This window comes from Chelonia mydas, chromosome 14, assembly GCF_015237465.2.
Source record: "Chelonia mydas isolate rCheMyd1 chromosome 14, rCheMyd1.pri.v2, whole genome shotgun sequence".
Taxonomy (NCBI): Eukaryota; Metazoa; Chordata; order Testudines; family Cheloniidae; genus Chelonia; species Chelonia mydas.
In genome coordinates this window covers 28,955,072-28,976,075 of record NC_051254.2, presented here as the reverse complement: position 1 = coordinate 28,976,075, position 21,004 = coordinate 28,955,072, and the positions used below count along the sequence as shown (strand labels likewise).

The following is a 21,004-nucleotide window of genomic DNA, read 5'->3' as shown; positions in this document are numbered from 1 at the left end:
TTTCAGTGTGGAATGGCTGCATGAACTCTGAGAACATTTCATCGCAAGTGTGGTTTTTTTGCCTTCCAAATTGCGCTAGCCTCTGGGACAGAGATGATAGGGGGAGCATAGAAACATTTGCAGCTGTGGGAGGAAAAAAAAAGGGAGAGTAGTATTTAAAAAGATACATTTTAGAGAACACAGGGAAGACTCTCTCACTCTGAATCAAGCGATTCACATTACATAGCACATGTGCTTTTGGTACAAGGTCGCATTTTGCCTCTTATATTGAGTGCCTGCTGGTTTGGTGTGAGACATCACACATGCTCGGCTGAGCAACAGAATTCAGCTTGCAGGCAGCCATGGTAAGGCAAAGGGTTTCGGCTTCTTCAACTTTCATAATATGTGGGAACGGTTTCAAAAGGCAGCGCTCTCCTTTCCCATACCAAGCAAAGCCCGTTGGGTTGGCCATTTAAAAGGAGGGGCTGCGGTTTTAGGGTGAATGTGCTGCACAACCCAACCCCCCCCCCAATTCTCTGGGATGATCGATTCAGCACCCCCCCCGCACCCCACCGCATGGCTAGTATCAGGGAAGATCCCTGTCAGTCAAACGCAAACAGCTGAGCATGAACGGGCCGCCCACCACCCCATGGCTAACAGGGGGGATGACTTCTTTTCAGCCAAAGGCAAACAGCCCAGCAGGAATGGGCACCTCTGAATGTCCCCTTAAACAAATTTCCCGTATTTGAACCAGGTGACCATGAATGATATCACTCTCCTGAGGAGAACACAAAGAGATAAAGAACGGATGTTGCTTGAAATGCCACCAAAGCCCGGACCAATTCACTGCAATGCTTTGTTCTGCAATGATTCCAGACTACTGGCTAGGCATGGTAAAAGTGTCTACCATAGAGGATGGAATAAGGCTGACCTCCCCAGTAAACTTCTGCAAAGGCTTTTACAGTACCTCCAGTAGAGCTTCATGGAGATGTCCCTGGAGGATTTCTGCTCCATCCCCAGACACGTTAACAGACTTTTCCAGTAGCTATACTGGCCACGAATGCATCCCAAGTCTTCAGGGCAAATTAATCATTAAACACGCTTGCTTTTAAACCCTGTATTATATTTACAAAGGTACATTCACCAAAGGTGCCTTCTCCGGCTTCATGGTCTGGGAGCCCGCCCTGGAAGGGTTGGGAGGGTATTGGCTCCAGGGTGATGAATAGTTCCTGGCTGCCATGGTGAAGGGATTCTCTGCTTGCCTGGTGTGCGCTATCCTCAACCTCCTCCTCATCTTCCTCACCCACAAAATCCTCATCCCTGTTGTGTGAGACTCCCCCCTTGCAGGTGTCCACAGACAGTGGTGGCGTAGTGGTAGGGGCGCTCCCTAGAATTGCATGCAGCTCATCATAGCAGCATGTATGGGGCTCTGACCCAGAGCGACCGTTTGCATCCTTTGTTTATTGGTAAACTTGCCTCAGCTCCTCAACTTTCAAGTGGCACTGCTGTGTGTCCCTGTTGTAGCCTCTGTCCATCATGCCCTTAGAGATTTTGACAAATATATTGGCATTTCGCCTTTTGGAACGGAGTTCTGCCTACACAGATTCTTCTCCCCGTACACCGATCAGATCCAGTGTCTCCCGTTCAGTCCATGCTGGAGCTCTTTTGTGATTCTGGGACTCCATGGTCACCTGTGCTGACGAGCTCTGCATGGTCACCTGTGCTGACCAGCTCGCCACGCTGGCCAAACAGGAAATGAAATTCAAAAGTTCCCGGGGCTTTTCCTGTCTACCTGGCCAGTGCATCTGAGTTAAGAGTGCTGTCCAGAGTGGTCACAATGGAGCACTCTGGGATAGCTCCCGGAGCCCAATACCTTCGAATTGCGTCCACACTACCCCAAATTTGACCCAGCGAGGTCGATTTTAGCTCTACTCCCCTTGCCAGGGAGGGGTACAGAAATAGATTTTAAGAGCCCTTTAAGTCGACAAAACAGGCTTGGTCGTGTGGACGGGTGCAGGGTTAAATCGACCTAACACTGCTAAATTCGACCGAAACTCGTAGTGTAGACCAGGGCTAAGAGATGGAGAATCCACCACTTCTTTCGTCATTTGTTTCAGTGGCTAATCATCTTCGCTATCAAATATTTGTGCCTACCCTCTAATCGGAATTTGTCTGGCTTCAGCTGCCAGTTATTTGTTCACACTAAGCCTTTATCCACTAGAATGAAGAGCCCTTGGGGATCCATGAGTTTCTCCCTATGAACTTACTTATACAGTATAAGCAAGTCAGCTTTCAGTCTTTCGATCTATTTACTTTTTAAACCACTGCTATATTTAAACTGAACATTGAAATCTCTCAGATTTAAGGTACTGTAACTTGTGTGCTTTAACTTCACACCTTTAGCGTCACACCATGTAGACAAGCCCTTAATAAGGGAAGGGAATAAGGGGAAATGAGGATAAAAAAACTATGTTAATTAGTCTAGTTTAAAATGTTTTAACTGCTTTTCCATAATATCCACACAAATGGGGGGCTGCAGACATTCAGACGCAAATACTTGTCATGGCAAAGAAGCAGCACTGGCCCCACATTCAGTATCAGAGTTGTCAAGATAATAATAATAATGTTTAATTTCGCATCTGAGTCAGCATTATAGTCTGTATCCTCAGTGCTAAGAAAATGTGTGTTTTACAGTCTTGGACTAATTAACATGCATTAGCTATTCCCCTGTAAAAACATGGGGGGAAAGCCAAATCTGGGGCGGTCAGCACTATGCCCCAGACCCAACCAATGCAAAAAAAGGATAATTCAATTTAAAAATCCTGAATTTTGGCAGCACAGAACAATAAGATTGTCAGAATGAAGAACATCACTGAATTGTATCATAACAATTGATGTAGCTTACATACAAAGCTAGGAAATTAAAATATGCAATTAGAAGTATAAACAAATGAGTAGAAAAGCCAACATTTATAGATGTAATAAATAAACTAATAGAAGAGTAAAGTGTTCATTACAGAGTTTGCAGGATGGGGAAATACTTACAGAAAAAAAGGATTTTTAATAAGTTTTCTATTACAAAAGCATTTTCAAAAGCATCTAGGTCTGTAGTGAATATTTGGGAACCAAGGTCTACATGGTGACATGTGAAAAGGCACTAGGGTAGAGAGCATTAGGATAGAGAGGCAAAACAACAGTTGACAAAGGCAATCCCCATTGGAGGATTAAAGGAAACTGAAGGAGTTTTGATACAAACCTATGAAATCTGTCAGCCTTGATATCATGTGGTCTGAAAGAATAAACTTGCACAGAAAACAAAACAACAACAACAATTTAGAATTAAAAACCAATGTTGCCATACAAACAGGAAGTGCTATATTAGAAACACTGGGAGACGGAATTGCTGAAACTACCAGCAACAGAATACTTTCAGTGATCTCTTGCTATTAAAAATACACACAATGACGCATAAGAACAGTCCTCTGCACAATGTAAATGAAAGTATATGATGAACTGCTCAGAGTAATAAAAGTAGCAGTTTAAAAAGGATGACTTAAAGGAACGAAACAACCTTACAAGAAAAAGACAGAGGAATTAAGGCAATAGAACAGCAGCTAGGACACATTTGTGAACTCCTATGAGGTTTTACGCAGACACAGAAACTGATAAGGGATTCTTGTAAACCCTAAAAATATGCCTGACAGTTATAATGTTTGGAAGGGACTGTATTTAAAATATTTCACTGAATCTAGTCTCCTAAAATCCATCATTTGAGATAGAGACAAGGTGCCTTGTCCAGGCATTGGGTGACACTGTGCCATTCAGATTACAGCCCTGGGAAGCTGACACTGGGTTGCCCCATCCTGGAAGTGGGAAAAAAGCCCCTGTGCCCCAACATTCTATTTTTGCAAAGACTGCAGATGGCTCCCCCACGTCTGGGGTCACTTCTATCCCCTCTGCCGCTCCCTATCGCGGGGTTTCCCCTCTGCCACTGGCTGGCAGTGCCTGTATCCTGTTCTTAACCCCGCTGCCTACCCCCTGCCCTGATGTTGCCCCTTGGCCCCTCTCCTGGCCCTGCCTCCAGCTGTGTGACACCTCCCACCCACCGTGCAGTCAGTCTGGCCCCTGCACGGACTTGGCCCCTCCGATTTGCCCCCTCAAGCCTCAGGAGCGCGTTGTGCAGGTGGGAGCCGGGCAAGGATTTCCCCACCCCCCGCCCAGTTTTGTGAACTAGTTACATGCAGTATTGCCTGTTTAGTGATTGTTTGGAAATCTGAATTGAAATTGAACCGTTAATACACACTTTAAAGCATATACAGTGTATGATAAAATACGGGTATCTGAAAAAGTATAATAGATTGAAAAGTATAAACATAGGGCTTGGCTACACTTGCGAGTTAGAGCGCATTAAAGCAGCCCCGGGCACCCTAGCTCACTACCCGTCTACACTGGCAAGGCACGTAGAGAGCTCTGACTCCACGGCTAGAGCGCTCCTGGTGCTCCACCTCAGCGAGAAGATTAACGCTTGCTGCGTCTTCGCTGAAACACCTGGGTGTCAGTGTGGACGAGGTGTTGTGTTACTGCGCTCTGATCCGGAAATGTCCCATAATCCCCTTAAGTCAAATGGCACTCTTGTCATTGTTTTTGAATCACTGCAGGAATGCAGATATGCTTTTTGAAAGCTCCATTTCTGACAGCCGGCTGCTTATCTGCTCTGAGACAAAGCAACCATTAGTGTGGAATGCTGTGTGTGAGCGAGGGAGGTGGGGGGGGTGTCTGCTGCTGTCTGAACTTACAAGACAGCATGCTGACATGCTCTCAGTCCCCCCAAAACCCACTCTCTCTCTCCCCACATACGCACAACACACTCCCTGTCATACTCCACCACTACCTCCATTTGAAAAGCACGTTGCAGTCACTTGCATGCTGGGATAGCTGCCCATAATGCAGCGGCATTGGGAGCGGTGCAAGTGCCGTAAATGTGGCCACGCCAGTGCGCTTGAAGCTGTCAGTGTGGACAGACTGCAGCGCTTTCCCTACTGCAGTCTCCAAAGGCTGGTTTAACTCAAAGCGCTCTACATCTGTAAGTGTAGCCCCATAGACTAGCTTCCTTATATAGCTGTTGTTTTTTTATGATAATGTCAGTGCATTCATTTCGGTGATGTTGACCAACCTAATAATTTCAAGCAAAGTCTGAATGAGCTCTCCCTGACAGCAGGTGATGAGCTGGGGCTGGGGGGAAAGGCTTCAGGACCAGACTGTATTTATATTCACACCTAATCTACCTAGGTATCCAGCAAACAGAGCCGTGTTGCCTAAGTGATAGATTTTGGTTGGGTTTGGATTACAAATCCCTTGAATGTGGGGAAGGGGGGGTAATGAAATGTTGTTATTCTTATTGTATGAGTAAAGGGCAGTACAACTGTACTTGGCCTGTGCCAATTGAGGGCATCAAAAGAGAGGGTGGGGACAGGTGTTTTGCTTGATGGTCTGCCTGAGTCACAAGTACTATTAAACCTGCCCCTCTCCACTGTTTAAAGACAGAGCTGATTAGGCTCCATAGATAGTCTTTTGTTTGTTAAGTGACCACTACAGCTGAAATCACTGAGAATCAGGTCTAAGTGCTTAGACCTGCTGTGGGACAGTGTTTCTGCGGAAGAGATGGCCCAGTCTGCACTAGCAGCGAGGTTCCCCCTCTGAGAGCTCAGCTGAAATCACTGAGAGCTGGGTGGAACCTCAAGAGACCAACTCGCAGAGGTCACAGTGGCAGGTGGCAGCAGAAGGTGACTGCGCAGAGCCATTGGCAATAGAGCGATGGAGTGAATGGTGGTACAACGAACAACAGTGGCCAGAGCAAACAGTGAGCAGCTGGAGGAATGAGCAAGGTGCCTTCTTGCCCCGCCACCTGGGAGGTGAACTCATGTGGAAATCTCCACTTACCAAGGACTACACCGGTGAGTGTTAATGAGGCTGTTAAGAATGCTGGAGACACAACACAGTTCATACAAACACACATGGCTGTGGCATCATACTTTCTATTTAAGCAAGAGATACCACACACTACAAACTGGAGACCAATGTTAAGTGCATTTTCACTTGTTCATCCTGAAGTTGAACACTGGTTCCGAACAAGACCAGCAAATGCTCACTATCTTTCTGCAAGAAACTCAACTGACTGGCTAGAAGCATGTGGTGCAACAGTGAAAGATTCAACAGTTGAAAAAGTGAAGAACTCTCTCACCACAAAAAAAATTTGCATACATGGCTGATGAATGCATTGATGCAAATGGGCATCAAGTATTAAGTTATTGTGTATGTTATCTTGATGTCAGTGGTAGGCCAGGAGATGCATTTCTAGATGTTCAAGTTATAGAAGACAGATTGGCTTCATCTGTGACAACCCACATCTTAGAAGAGTTAAATGCTTGTCAATTGGACCCCAAACAGATGGCTGCTTGTGCATTTGATGGAGCTGCAAACTTCTCTAGAAGACATGGTGGAGTACAAGATTTGCTCAGAGAAAAGTGTAACCCTAATCTCTCCTATACACACTGCAGAGGCCATCTATTCCAACTAACGCTAGAACGAACTGAAGACTCTTCAAAAGACATTTAAAAAGCTATAAATTATAATGTCTTCATTATATTCTTTTTTCAGCAAGAGTCCATGTCATAACCATACAGCTAAGGGTAGCCTAGAATTCCTCCTTACCTGAAGAGGTTAAGAAGCTCAAATAACCTGGTTGGCACCCGACCAAAAGGACCAATGGGGAAAGAAGATACTTTCAAATCTTGTGGTGGGGGGGAAGGCTTTGTTGTGTGTGTTCTCTTGGGAAGCAGAGAAGCATCCGGTCAGAAAACTCCTTCTCCTATAAACCATCCTAAAAGTCTCTCATATTTCAAAAATTGTAAGTAAAAGCCAGGCAAGGCGTGTTAGATTATCTTTTGTTCTGCTTGTGAATTTTTCCTTTGCTGGAGGGAGGTTTATTCCTGTTTTTTGTAACTTTGAAACTAAGCCTAGAGGAAGTTGTGCTGTGTTTTTGAATCTTTTGTTACCCTGTAAAGTTATTTTCCATCCTGATTTTACAGAGGGGATTTTTACCTTTTTTTAAAATAAAATCCTTCTTTTAAGAACCTGATTTCTCTATTGTCCTAAGACCCAGGGATTTGGGTCTGTGATCACTTTGTAACCAATTGGTTAGGATAGTATTCTCAAGCCTCCCCAGGAAAGGGGGTGTAAGGGCTTGGGAGGATATTTTGGGGGAATAGGAACTCCAAGTGGTCCTTTCTCTGATTCTTTGTTAAATCACTTGGTGGTGGCAGCATACCATCCAAGTGCAACGAATTTGTGCCTTGGGGAAGTTTTAACCTAAGCTGGTAGAAATGGGTGGGAGGGATAGCTCAGTGGTTTGAGCATTGGCCTGCTAAACCCAGGGTTGCGAGTTCAATCCTTGAGGGGGCCATTTAGGCATCTGGGGCAAAAATTGGGGATTGGTCCTGCTTTGAGCAGGGGGTTGGACTAGATGACCTCCTGAGGTCCCTTTCAACCCTGATATTCTATGATTTAAATAAGCTTAGGGGGTCTTTCATGTGGGTTCCCACATCCGTACCCTAGAGTTCAGAGTGGGGAGGGAACCCTGACAGTCCAAAAAGACTGAATATCTTGGAAAATATAGAAGAGACACTGAGACTGAAGTTCAAATTAATCCAGCCTCGGAAACCCTCTAGCTTTCTCATGAACGATCCTTGGCTATTGTCTTAAAATTACTCCAGCTTTGGAAAGTATCTACCAAGATGGGATGGATCTAAGTAGTGAAGCTGGTGGATTACTTTTGCTACTACATTCAGAGAAGACTATTGCCATTCTCTCTCTTCTAAGTCTACTGTTGGAAACCACTTGGGTCATTAAATAATGCCATCCAGGCATCTGCTACAACAGGAGTAGATCTTTGTCTAGCAATAGAAGCTACAATTAGATCAATCAGAGAGCTACCCATTGAAAAAGTACTGGAAGAAGCAAAGACTTCAGTCCAGAAGTTGAGTAATGAAGGCATTTATATTGAATCCTTAAGTGAAGAGGACAAGAAGCGTTTGTTAAGACAACTGAAAAAGTACAGAGACTTGATTCTTAAAAATCTACAACAGCGACTTCTAGATTCTACTCAACCTCTACGTAGCTTTTACAGATCCCTGTCCTATAAAACACTATCAGTTGAGTGGAGTGAGGCACTACCAGCAATGGGGCTGCCATGTGCTCAGGACAGAATAGAGAATTTGAACACAGTGGAATATCATACGATGAATGAATGAAGATTTGACTTCTACTTCTTTTTTATCATCACTAGTGGCTTGACCCGGTCTTTGTGCTGTGTTTCCTGGGATGAAAGAAGTAGGAATTCATCTCGTTACCCCCAGTCACAACAGCTACAGCTGAGCGTTCTGTTGCCTCATTGAATAAAATTTTGTGTTCTAAAAGAAGCCGCCTTCTGCCTGATCATGTGAATGATCTAATGAGCATATCAATGGAAGGAATAGAAGTACCGGACACAGGAGAAGCCACCAAAGATGAACACATTGCATTCAAGAAGTTCATTAACAGAGTTGTGCAAAATTATAACAAGAAATCAAGAAGGATGTAGATGTAGTGCTTCACAGAAGGCTTGAGTAGCCAACTTTAATTTTTGTGATGATTTTAAAACATTAGTTAAATCTAATTAAATGGTCATGAAACATTTTTTCAGTTTTTACTATGGTGCCATAGAGCCACCTTCACCCTCAGGGTCTCACCCCTCATCGGCCCTGACACCCCCCCCCCACACACACACACACATTTAAATTCCTGGGGAAAACTCAGCGGGGGCACCAGCAGCTGGGATGAGCAGCCTCGGTTTGCAGGAGGCTGCTCAGGAGCAGCAAAGCAGCAGATGGTGCCATTGCCCCGGCCCCGGCCCTTTCCCCGGGTCTCTCCCCTCACCTGCAGGCTCCGGCTCAGGGCCTGGTTCCAGCCCCCGGAGAAAGTCCCCCCGGCTGGGCCCCGAGGGGCGCTGGGGAAGGGCTCTCCCGCACACACCCCGCTGAGGAGCAGCAGCGGCTCAGCCCGGGCTCCCGGCTCACGATGGAGGCGGCGGCAGCGTCTGACCCGGGAAGCTCAGCCCCGGCTCTGCGGAGCAGCAGGAGCCAGAGCAACTTCCCCGCCCTTAGCAGCGAGCCACAGGGTTAACCCCTCCGCTGCCAGAGACCGGCCACAAGCCTCGCCCTGCTCCCCGCCCGGAGCCCAGAGACACCCCCGGGGTGACCGAACCCGAGAGAGTCCCGAGAAACGGGCCCCTGGCGCTGCTGGGGCGGCTTGTTCCGGGTATAATGTAGGAAACTGCTCCCTGTAGCAATGTGCTACCTGTAGCAGCAGTTACTGATTCGCAATGGATGGTAAGAAACTGCTGCCTGATGTTCCTACAGGGAGCAGGTTCCCCTACTACCCTGGCAGAGGTCGGGCAAGTGGCTGCTCTTACTCCAGAAGCCCCCGTCTCTCTCCCGATGCTCCCCGCACAAGCCGCCCCAGCAGCGCCAGGGGCCCGTTTCTCGGGGACTCTCTCGGGTTCGGTCACGCCGGGGGTGTCACTGGGCTCCGGGCGGGGAGCAGGGCGAGGCTTGTGGCCGGTCTCTGGCAGCGGAGGGGTTAACCCTGTGGCTCGCTGCTAAGGGCGGGGAAGTTGCTCTGGCTCCTGCTGCTCCGCAGATCCGGGGCTGAGCTTCCCGGGTCAGACGCTGCCGCCGCCTCCATCGTGAGCCGGGAGCCCGGGCTGAGCCGCTGCTGCTCCCCAGCGGGGTGTGTGCGGGAGAGCCCTTCCCCAGCGCCCCTCGGGGCCCAGCGGGGGGACTTTCTCCGGGGGCTGGAAGCAGCCCCGGGCTCTGCCGACACCAGCCCCTGAGCCGGAGCCTGCAGGTGAGGGGAGAGACCCGGGGAAAGGGCCGGGGCCGGGGCAATGGCACCATCTGCTGCTTTGCTGCTCCTGAGCAGCCTCCTGCAAACCGAGGCTGCTCAGTCCCACCAGGGCAGGGGGTAGGCACCAGGTTTAAGAACAGGATACAGGCACTGCCAGCCAGGGCCAATCGAGGGGTAGGAGGGCCATTTGGCCTGGGGCTCAGTCTCAAAGGGGGCCTCAAATTTAGACACTTGTAAATTTTTTTGGTCTTTGATAAGTTTCACAACTTTTTTTAATGCTCATCTGTATTGGACTAAAATATGACACACACTATCAGCTTAGAGCAGCAAATTTAAGCAAATAAGAGATGTGATTTGGTAAAAGACATATTTTTTTGTTAACTGATATATATTTTGTCAGATTAAAGAGTTAAAATGTTCATAAATATTAATAAAAATATACCAGTTCTGATGGCACAAGATTAGACTGTGATGAACCTGTCCTCTCAGATCAGCTGATTATATAAACAAACCACTACTAGTGGCTGGTGCTGGATCAAGTGTGAGTTGAAAGGTAGAGAATTGTTACATTTTAGTATCTTTAGAATTTTACATCTAGTTGATTAAGGAATTATTTATGTGTGAGAATTCCTCATTATTATCTTCATATGGTAGCTAAAAGAAGTGACTGGTTGGTTGAGCCTTAGCTTGGTAGCTTGGCCATCATCATAGGCTTTCGTAGTCTATAGGCCCAGATTCAAGGTGAAAATTTGTGAGGACAATCTTGTACAGTGAGTTTCATGAGGACACACGTTTGAAATTTTTGGACATTATCCCTTTGTCTGTATCCGTGTCTGTGTTTACTGTATATATGTCATTCCTTTTGTCTTCAGCTCAGCCTGTTATATTATACCTTGCATGCTTGAGTTTTGATTCAGTGATAAGGATAATAACCTCTCTGACTGCTTCATTTTGTGTTCTTAATTAGTATTCCTTCATTTTAAGTCTTTTCAGCATTTGTGTACATGTTTACAATAGAAGATTTAAAGTGCAGATAAGCTACTTATTTACAGCAGAATATTTTAAGTGTGGATAGGCTACATAGTAACTGGATAGATCACTATGAAGAGGAGATTTGAAAGTGGCGCAAGCAAGAGATGGCGAAAACAACTGAGTGACACAGCAGCTAAGAGCTCAAAGCCAATAACTTCATTTCTCAAACCACTGGAAAACACACCTTACCCAACAAACAATGCTACAGATAATGAAAACTCTGCAACTGCAACAGGTGATATTTCAATGCCAATACCTGAACATGAGGACACTAGTCAAGAAGGAGATGTACCAACAGTAACAGATGCAGCAGAAGATCCTGTGTAGGATCAAGAAAATCAACAGCAACAGGAAGATGTAGATCTTATGCAGCAAGAGCTATTCATGAGTACTACAGGTTTGACAGTGACTGACATTACATTTGAGCAGCATTGCTCTTGTCAATAATTCCAATCTTTTCTTCAGAGTAGTTGTTTTGAAATTCCAAGTAACATTCCATGCTTTCCCTACTGGTCTGCTGACATTCAAAAACTCTTCCAAATGGTGAGACCTGCAACAACAGACTGGTTATGCTGGAGTATGGAAGAACAATCTCTGGACTGTGCACCCTGCTTATTTTGAACAAAAATGCTGCAAATGCATCAGTTGTCTCTGATCAATTAGGATAGAGCATCAGCAGAGGTTGGAGGAAGTTGAAAGGCTAAATACCATCATATGAGAGTTCAACATCACACAAAGAAAACTATGTTGCATGGAAATCAGCCAGTAGGGCAGCATCAGCTGAAAGTTCAGTTGAGAATTTACTCTTGACTGAACTCTCTACAGAAGCTAATAACTGGAAAAAACTTCTTGAGCGCATCCTGAACATAAGAACAGCTATACTGGGTCAGACCAAAGGTCCATCCAGCCCAGTATCCTGTCTACCGACAGTGACCAATGCCAGGTGCCCCAGAGGGAGTGAACCTAACAGCTAATGATCTAGTGATCTCTCTCCTACCATCCAGCTCCACCCGCTGACAAACAGAGGCTAGGGACACCATTCCTTACCCATCCTGGCTGATAGCCATTAATGGACTTAACCTCCATGAATTTATCCAGTTATCTGTTATAGTCCTAGCCTTCACAACCTCCTCAGGCAAGGAGTTCCAGAGGTTGACTGTGCGCTGTCTGAAGAAGAACTTCCTTTTATTTGTTTTAAACCTGCTACCCATTAATTTCTTTTGGTGGCCCCTAGTTCTTATTTTATGGGAACAAGTAAATAACTTTTCCTTATTCACTTTCTCCACACCACTCATGATTTTCATACATTCATAGATATTTAGGTCAGAAGGGACCATTATGATCATCTAGTCTGACCTTCTGCACAATGCAGGCCACCAAATCTCACCCACGCGTTCCTGCAATAAACCTCTCATCTATGTCTGAGCTATTCAAGCCCTCAAATCATGGTTTAAAGACTTCAAGGTGCAGAGAATCCTCCAGCAAGTGACCCGTGCCCCATGCTGTAGAGGAAGGCGAAAAAACCCCAGGGCCTCTTCCAATCTGCCCTGGAGAAAAATTCCTTCCCGACCTCAAATATGGCGATCAGCTGAACTCTGGAGCATATGGGCAAGACTCACCAGCCAGATACCCAGGAAAGAATTCTCTGTAGTAACTCAGATCCAACCCCATCTAACATTCCATCACAGGCCATTGGGCCTATTTACCATGAAAAGTTAACAATCAATTAATTGCCAAAATCATGTTATCCCATCGTACCATCCCCTCCAAAAACTTATCAAGCTTAGTCTTGAAGCCAGATATGTCTTTTGCCTCCACAGCTCCCCTTGGAAGGCTATTCCAGAACTTCACTCCTCTGATGGTTGCAAACTTTTGTCTAATTTCAAGTCTAAACTTCCTGATGGCCAGTTTATATCCATTTGTTCTTGTGTCCACATTGGTACTGAGCTTAAATAATTCCTCTCCCTCCCTGGTATTTATCCCTCTGATATATTTATAGAAAGCAATCATATCTGCCCTCAGCCTTCTTTTGGTTAGGCTAAACAAGCCAAGCTCCTTGAGTCTCCTTTCATAAGACAGGTTTTCCATTCCTGGGATCATCCGAGTAGCCCTTCTCTGTACCTGTTCCAGTTTGATTTCCTCCTTCTTAAACATGGGAGACCAGAATTGCACACAATATTAAAGATGAGATCTCAGCAGTGCCTTGTATAACGGTACTAACACCTCCTTATCTCCACTGGAAATACCTCTCCTGATGCATCCCAAGACCGCATTAGCTTTTTTCACAGCCATATCACATTGGCGGCTCATAGTCATCCTGTGGTCAACCAATACTCCTAGGTCCTTCTCCTCTGTTACTTCCAAGTGATGCGTCCCCAGTTTAAAACAAAAGTTCTTGTTCTTAATCCCTAAATGCATGACCTTACACTTTTCACTATTAAATTTCATCCTATTACTATTACTCCAGTTTACAAGGTCATCCAGGTCTCCCTGTATGATATCCCAGTCCTTCTCTGTATTGGCAATACCTCCCAGCTTCGTGTCATCTTCAAACTTTATTAGCACATTCCCACTTTTTGTGCTGAGGTCAGTAATAAAAAGATTAAATAAGATTGGTCCCAAAACCAATCCCTGAGGAACTCCACTGGTAACCTCCCTCCAGTCTGACAGTTCACCTTTCGGTAAGACCCGCTGTAGTCTCCCCTTTAACCAATTCCTTATCCACTTTCAATTTTCATGTTGATCCCCATCTTTTCCAATTTAACTAATAATTCCCCAAGTGGCACCTTATCAAACGCCTTACTGAAATCTAGGTAAATTAGATCCACTGCATTTTCTTTGTCTAAAAAATCTGTTACTTTCTCAAAGAAGATCAGGTTGGTTTGACATGATCTACCTTTTGTAAAACCATGTTGTATTTTTTCCCATTTACCATTGACCTCAATGTCCTTAACTACTTTCTCCTTCAAATTTTTTTCCAAGACCTTGCATACTACAGATGTCAAACTAACAGGCCTGTAGTTACCAGGATCACTTTTTTTTTTTTCCTTTCTTAAAAATAGGAACTATGTTAGTAATTCTCCAGTCACACGGTACAACTCTATCATATCCCCCCTTAGTCTCCTCTTTTCCAAGCTGAAAAGTCCTAGCCTCTTTAATCTCTCCTCATATGGGATCTGTTCCAAACCCCTAATCATTTTAGTTGCCCTTTTCTGAACCTTTTCTAATGCCAGTATCTCTTTTTTGAGATGAGGAGACCACATCTGTACGCAGTATTCAAGATGTGGGCATACCATGGATTTATATAAGGGCAATAAGATATTCTCTGTTTGATTCTCTATCCCTTTTTTAATGATTCCTAACATCCCGTTTGCTTTTTTGACTGCCGCTGCACACTGCGTGGACGTCTTTAAAGAACCATCCACGATGACTCCAAGATCTTTCTCCCGATTAGTTGTAGCTAAATTAGCCCCCATCGTATTGTATGTATAGTTGGGGTTATTTTTTCCAATGTGCATTACTTTACATTTATCCACATTAAATTCCATTTCCCATTTTGTTGCCCAGTCACTTAGTTTTGTGAGATCTTTTTGAAGTTCTTCACAGTCTCCTTTGGTCTTAATTGTCTTCAGCAGTTTAGTATCATCTGCAAACTTTGCCACCTCACTGTTTACCCCTTTCTCCAGATCATTTATGAATAAATTGAATAGGATTGGTCCTAGGACTGACCCTTGGGGAACACCATTCCATTCTGAAAATTTACCATTTATTTCTACTCTTTGTTCCCTGTCTTTTAACCAGTTCTCAATCCATGAAAGGCTCTTCCCTCTTATCCCATAACAATTTATCATCCTTTTTCTTTCTGAGTGGGTATTGGGTTTCTTTGGTTCCAGTCAACATATTGGTGATTGTGTAAATGGAAACTTTCTAGGCACAGTTGAGCTCCTCAGCAAATATGACCCACTTCTATCAGAGCATGTTAAACATATTCAAGAATTGCAAGAGAGTCAAAAGTGCATGCAAGTCCATTATCTCTCCACACACATACAAAACGAGTTTATTGAGCTATGTGGGTCATTCGTACAAACAACAATTCTTGATGATATTCAAAATGCCAAGTATTTTTCAATCATTGTTGATGCAACTCCAGATTGTTCTCACAAGGAACAGACTACTATGGTTATTCAATATGTTAAGATTGTAGACAGCTCAAAATTTTCAATTGAAGAAAGGTTTATTTTGTTTGATAATTTCACGATAAAAACTGAAAAAGAAATTGCTGCTTGAGTACTGGCAATTCTAGAAGGTTTTAAGTTAGACTTTCAAGTCTGCATTGGTCAAGCCTATGACAATGGATCTAATATGGCTGGGAAGTACAAAGGTGTACAGGCAGTTCTGCTTGAGCATACTTCAAACTGTATTTTCTCCAGCTGTGGAAACCACACACTGAACCTTGTAGGTGGTGACTGTGCTGAATCATGCAAGGAGGCAATTATTTACTCTGGAACTGTTCAGCAAATGTACAATCTCATCAGTAGCAGTCCACAAAGGTGGGAAATTCTGAAGCAATATCTTCCTGTTTCACTGCATGAGATGTCTAAAACTAGATGGTCTGCAAGGATTGATGGTGTTCAACCAGTTGCACAGCATTTGAATTCAGTGAGAAAGGCTTTAAATGAGCTTGAATCTCTCAATCTCACTGCACAGGCTTGAACTGAGCTTCAGTTTATTCAGAAGCACATGTCCAAATTTGAATGCATTCAGATGTCATCTTTGTGGAGGAAGCTACTTACAATGATCCACCAAACTAATCTGGTAATTGAAGCACACAATGTTACACTTGATGTTGAGAGGGATAACATTGAAAGTCTTATCAATGACATTCAACAGATTCATGAACAATGGAATGCAATCCTGATTGAGTCCAAATTAGTAGCACAGAATATTGGTGTGACGGTGCCCCCCATAAGGCTTTATGGAAGTATGCTTATGAATATATATATATATATATATATATATATATATATATATATATATATATATATATGACATAACTGGAATATGTTTTATGCTACATGTGCCATGTAACATATCTATGTAAAGTTTATGATCTACTGAATCTATTAATCCTATTTTATGCATATATCATTTTTGTATTTGAAGTTATGAAGATTGGCTTTGTACTGGCTTGTTTTTTAAGTAATCTTTGTAAAGAGTTTGGTCAGTTCCTTGAGAAAGGAATGTGCAGATTAGGTACCCAATCAAGAAACACTTAAAGGACAGTGAATCTTGGAATGCTCCAACCCATACAAGAAGTCTACCTGAGGATGTTCAAGGAAGCCAGTGAACCATGGCTGCCACCTCTAAGTTCTAAGTCATGCATGGACGTGTGACTTGCCCATGTGCCTCCAAAACTCCATCTTGGAGCTGGACTTTGCATAGGAGAGAGGAGGGGGTCTCCACCCACAGAGTGAAGTCTATTTAAACCCCCGGGAGGCCCCTCCATTTTGTCTTCAGCTGGCTAAAGAGAGATCCTCTCCAACCCCAAGGATACCTGAAAGAAACTGGAACAAAGGACAGTAAGTACAGGGGGTGTGAGTGATTGCTGGACCCAGACTAGAAGGAGACTAGTCTGTAAAAGGAAGCTTACTGGAACTGGTGAGGTTTTTATCTGTATTCAGTTTTATTATTGTACTAGACTTAGACTTGCGTGTTTTATTTTATTTTGCTTGGTAATTCACTTTGTTCTGTGTGTTACTACTTGGAACCACTTACATCCTACTTTCTGTATTTAATAAAATCACTTTTTACTTATTAATTAACCCAGAGTATATATTAAAACCGGGGTGGGGGGCAGCAAACAGCTGTGCATACCTCTCTGTCAGTGTTATGTCCTTATGTCAGCATAATTATGATATGTATTTCAGTACATTATTTATAAATATGTTGTTCCATTTTATAGCATACTGAAAATGTATTAAGAAACGAAACCGCTTCAGAAATATACATTATGTATTTATTGCATTTACTTCACTTGCAAATTACTTCCATTAATTATCAACAATCCCAGATAAATTCATTGTAATTGATATGTACAGCTACACACATTTGGAATGTAGATGTAAAATGGGATAAAAAGTTAGACGAGACAAATTTGTTGTTGATGTTTTTATTAAAAGCAAACAAACAAAACCCTCCATTTCCACAAAAGACATAGACCATGTTAGTAAGGAGAGAGCTCTATCTGACTGCTGTGATTTTGTAGCACAAAGATTTTACTATGATTTATTTTTTTCTAAACTGAATGAAATGTAACATGAAGTCCTGAGGTAACACTGAAAAGAAATACTAAGCCATTGAAGGAAGTCTGTGCTATTCTCCTTATGTTCCTGAAACTCCCATTCCACATCTAGCTAGCAAGAGATGTTAAGGGTAACAAGAAGGGTTTTTTCAGGTATGTTAGCAACAAGAAGAAAGTCAAGGAAAGTGTGGGCCCCTTACTGAATGAGGGAGGCAACCTAGTGACAGGATGTGGAAAAAGCTAATGTACTCAATGCTTTTTTTGCCTCTGTCTTCACGAACAAGGTCAGCTCCCAGACCACTGACTGGGCAGCACAGCATGAGGAGGAGGTGACCAGCCCTCTGTGGAGAAAGAAGTGGTTCGGGACTATTTAGAAAAGCTGGACGTGCACAAGTCCATGGGGCCGGATGTGCTGCATCCGAGAGTGCTAAAGGAGTTGGCGGATGTGATTGCAGAGCCATTGGCCATTATCTTTGAAACTCATGGCGATCGGGGGAGGTTCTGGATGACTGGAAAAAGGAGACTATAGTGCCCATCTTTAAAGAAGGGAAGAAGGAGGATCCGGGGAACTACAGGCCAGTCAGCCTCACCTCAGTCCCCGGAAAAATCATGGAGCAGGTCCTCAAGGAATCAGTTCTGAAGCACTTAAAGGAGAGGAAAGTGATCAGGAACAGTCAGCATGGATTCACCAAGGGCAAGTCATGCCTGACTAATCTAATTGCCTTCTATGATGAGATAACTGTCTCTGTGGAGGAGGGGAAAGCAGTGGACGTGTTGTTCCTTGACTTTAGCAAAGCTTTTGACATGGTCTCCCACAGTATTCTTGCCAGCAAGTTAAAGAAGTATGGGCTGGATGAATGGACTAGAAGGTGGATAGAAAGCTGGCTAGATTGTCGGGCTCAATGGGTAGTGATCAATGGCTCCATGTCTAGTTGGCAGCCGACATCAAGTGGAGTGCCCCAAGGGTCGGTCCTGGGGTAGGTTTTGTTCAATATCTTCTTTAATGATCTGGAGGATGGCATGGATTGCACCCTCAGCAGGTTTGCAAGTGACACTAAACTGGGAGGAGAGGTAGATACGCTGGAGGGTAGGGATAGGATACAGAGGGACCTAGATAAATTAGAGGATTGGGCCAAAAGAAATCTGATGAGGTTCAACAAGGATAAGTGCAGAGTCCTGCACTTAGGACGGAAGAATCCCATACACTGCTACAGACTTGGGACCAAATGGCTAGGCCGCAGTTCTGCAGAAAAGGACCTAGGGGTTACAGTGGAAGAGAAGCTGGATATGAGTCAACAGTGTGCCGTTGTTGCCAAGAAGGCCAATGGCATTTTGGGATGTATAAGTAGGGGCATTGCCAGCAGATCGAGGGACGTCATCATTCCCCTCTATTCAACATTGGTGAGGCCTCATCTGGAGTACTGTGTCCAGTTTTGGGCCCCACACTACAAGAAGGATGTGGAAAAATTGGAGAGAGTCCAGCGTAAGGCAACAAAAATGATTAGGGGACTGGAACACATGACTTATGAGGAGAGGCTGAGGGAACTGGGATTGTTTAGTCTGCAGAAGAGAAGAATGAGGGGGGATTTGATAGTTGCTTTCAACTACCTGAAAGGGGGTTCCAAAGAGGATGGATCTAGACTGTTCTCAGTGGTAGCAGATGACAGAATGAGGAGTAATGGTCTCAAGTTGCAGTGGGAGAGGTTTAGGTTGGATATTAGAAAAACTTTTTCACTAGGAGGGTGGTGAAGCACTGGAATGTGTTACCTAGGGAGGTGGTGGAATCTCCTTCCTTAGAAGTTTTAAAGGTCAGGCTTGACAAAGCCCTGGCTGAGATTATTTAGTTGGGGATTGGTCCTGCTTGAGCAGGGGGTTGGACTAGATGACCTCCTGAGGTCCCTTCCAACCCTGATATTCTATGATCTGCTATTGACTTGCAGAGTCACCTTGATCTAGTCCAGTGGCCACCAACCGGTTGATCGCAATCGAGTGGTCGATTCTAGAGGATCTCCCAGTCGATCGCAATCTCAGGTGGCAGCACAGTGTGGCTGCTGTTGAGGCAGACTCCCTGCCTACTCTGGCCCCACACCGCTCCCGGAAGTGGCCACTGCATCCCCGTGGCCCCAGGGGCAGGGAAACAGGGGTCTTCCTCCACGCTCTGCTCCTGCCTGCAAGCTCCGCCCCCACAGCTCCCATTGGCCGGGAGAGGTGCGGAGGTGGTGCTTGCAGAGAGGGGCAGCACACGGAGCCACATGCCCCCCGCATCGCAGGGGCCACAGGGGTGCGTTGGCCCCTTCAGGGAGCAGTGTAGGGCTGGGGTAGGCAGGAAGCCTGCCTTAGCCTTGCTCCACCTGCTGCCGACCAAGAGCCACTGGAGGTAAGTGCTGCCCAGCGGGAGACTGCACCCTAACCCCCATTCCTGAGCCCCCTCCCAGAGCCAGCACCCCAACCCACAGCCCTGAGCTCCCTTCTGGAGCCAGCACCCCATACCCCTCCTGCACCCTGAACCCCTCCTGCACTCCATGACCCAGCCCTGACTCCTCTCCCAGAGCCATCATCCTGTACCCACTTCTGCACCCCAACACTCTGCCCCAGCCTGGAGCCCTGTCCTGCTCCCTCCCAGAGCCCACACCCTGCACCCCCTCCTGCACCCGAACTCTCTGCCTCTGCCCCAGCCCGTAGCCCCCTCCTGCACCCCAACCACCTGCCCCAGGCTCAGCCCAGAGCCCCCTCTCACACTGTGAACCCCTTGGCTCCAGCCCAGAGCCTGCACCCCCTCCTGAAACCCAACCCCCTGCCCCAGCCCAGTGAAAGTGAGTGAGGGTGCAGTAGAGTGAGCGACGGGCGGGTGGAGTGAATGGGGCGGGGCTTTGGGGAAGGGGCAGGGTAGATCCTGAGTTGCCCTTAGATTCAAAAAGTTATCTTGGGCATAAAAAGGTTGGAGACCAGTGAATTGAAGGAATTAACATAAGGTTTTTACCTTCAATTCCTGTTATTCTGTTCCCTTATTAAGGGCTTGTCTATAGGGTGTGACACTAAAGAGGTGAAGTTAAAGTACATAAATTGCAGCACCTTAAATCTGAGAGACTTAAATATTTAATCTGTTCAGTTTAAATATAGGTGTGGTTTAAAAAAATAAATATGTTGAAAGACTGAAAGCTGACTTGCTTACACTGTATAAGTATTTTCATGGAGAGAAACTAATGGATCCCCAAGGTCTCTTCAGTCTAGTGCAGCGGTTCTCAGACTGTGGGTCGGGACCCCAAAGTGGGTCGCAACCCCATTTTAATGGGGTTGCCAGGGCTGACTTAGACATGCTGGAGCCCTGGGCTGAGGCCAAAGCCCAAGGCCCACCACCTGGGGACAAAGCCAAAGCCCGAGGGTTTCAGCCCTGGGTGGTGGGGTTCAGGTTACTGGCTGGGGCTGACACCTTTGGGCTTTGGCTTTGCCCTCCTCCTTCCCACCTGGGGCGGTGGGGCTCAGGCTTTGGCCCCGACCTGGTGTGGCAGTGCTCAGAAAAGCTCAGGTTTTGATCCCTCCTTCTGGGGTCGTGTAGTAATTTTTGTTGTCAGAAGGCGGTCGCAGTGCAATGAAATTTGAGAACCCTTGGTCTAGTGGATAAAGGCTTAGTGTGAACAAACAAGTGAAAATGGAAGCCAGACAAATTTAGATTAGAGAGTAGGCACAAATGTTTGATAGTAAAGATGATTAGCCACTGAAACAAATGACCAATGGATATCTCTTGATGTC

The 21,004-nt window shown here is 45.3% G+C and overlaps 2 protein-coding genes across 5 annotated transcripts in view; one reads left to right on the top strand and one right to left on the bottom strand.

Annotated features, from left to right (window-relative positions):
- LOC114018318 (zinc finger protein OZF-like) overlaps positions 1–21,004 on the bottom strand; it is a 139,012-nt gene that overhangs the window by 33,560 nt on the left and 84,448 nt on the right. Inside the window, exon 1 of one of the 3 annotated variants that reach the window (XM_043528757.1) lies at positions 8,953–9,316. The exons of the other annotated variants lie outside the window; for them this stretch is intronic. The gene's annotated coding sequence lies outside the window, so the exon portion shown is untranslated. Of the gene's footprint in view, positions 1–8,952; positions 9,317–21,004 lie in introns of those variants that run through there. 3 annotated transcript variants of the gene reach the window in all.
- LOC102941590 (zinc finger protein OZF) overlaps positions 9,548–21,004 on the top strand; it is a 29,381-nt gene continuing 17,924 nt past the window's right edge. For both annotated transcript variants that reach the window (XM_037913300.2, XM_037913301.2), the window contains exon 1: positions 9,548–9,921. The gene's annotated coding sequence lies outside the window, so the exon portion shown is untranslated. The remainder of the gene's footprint in view (positions 9,922–21,004) is intronic.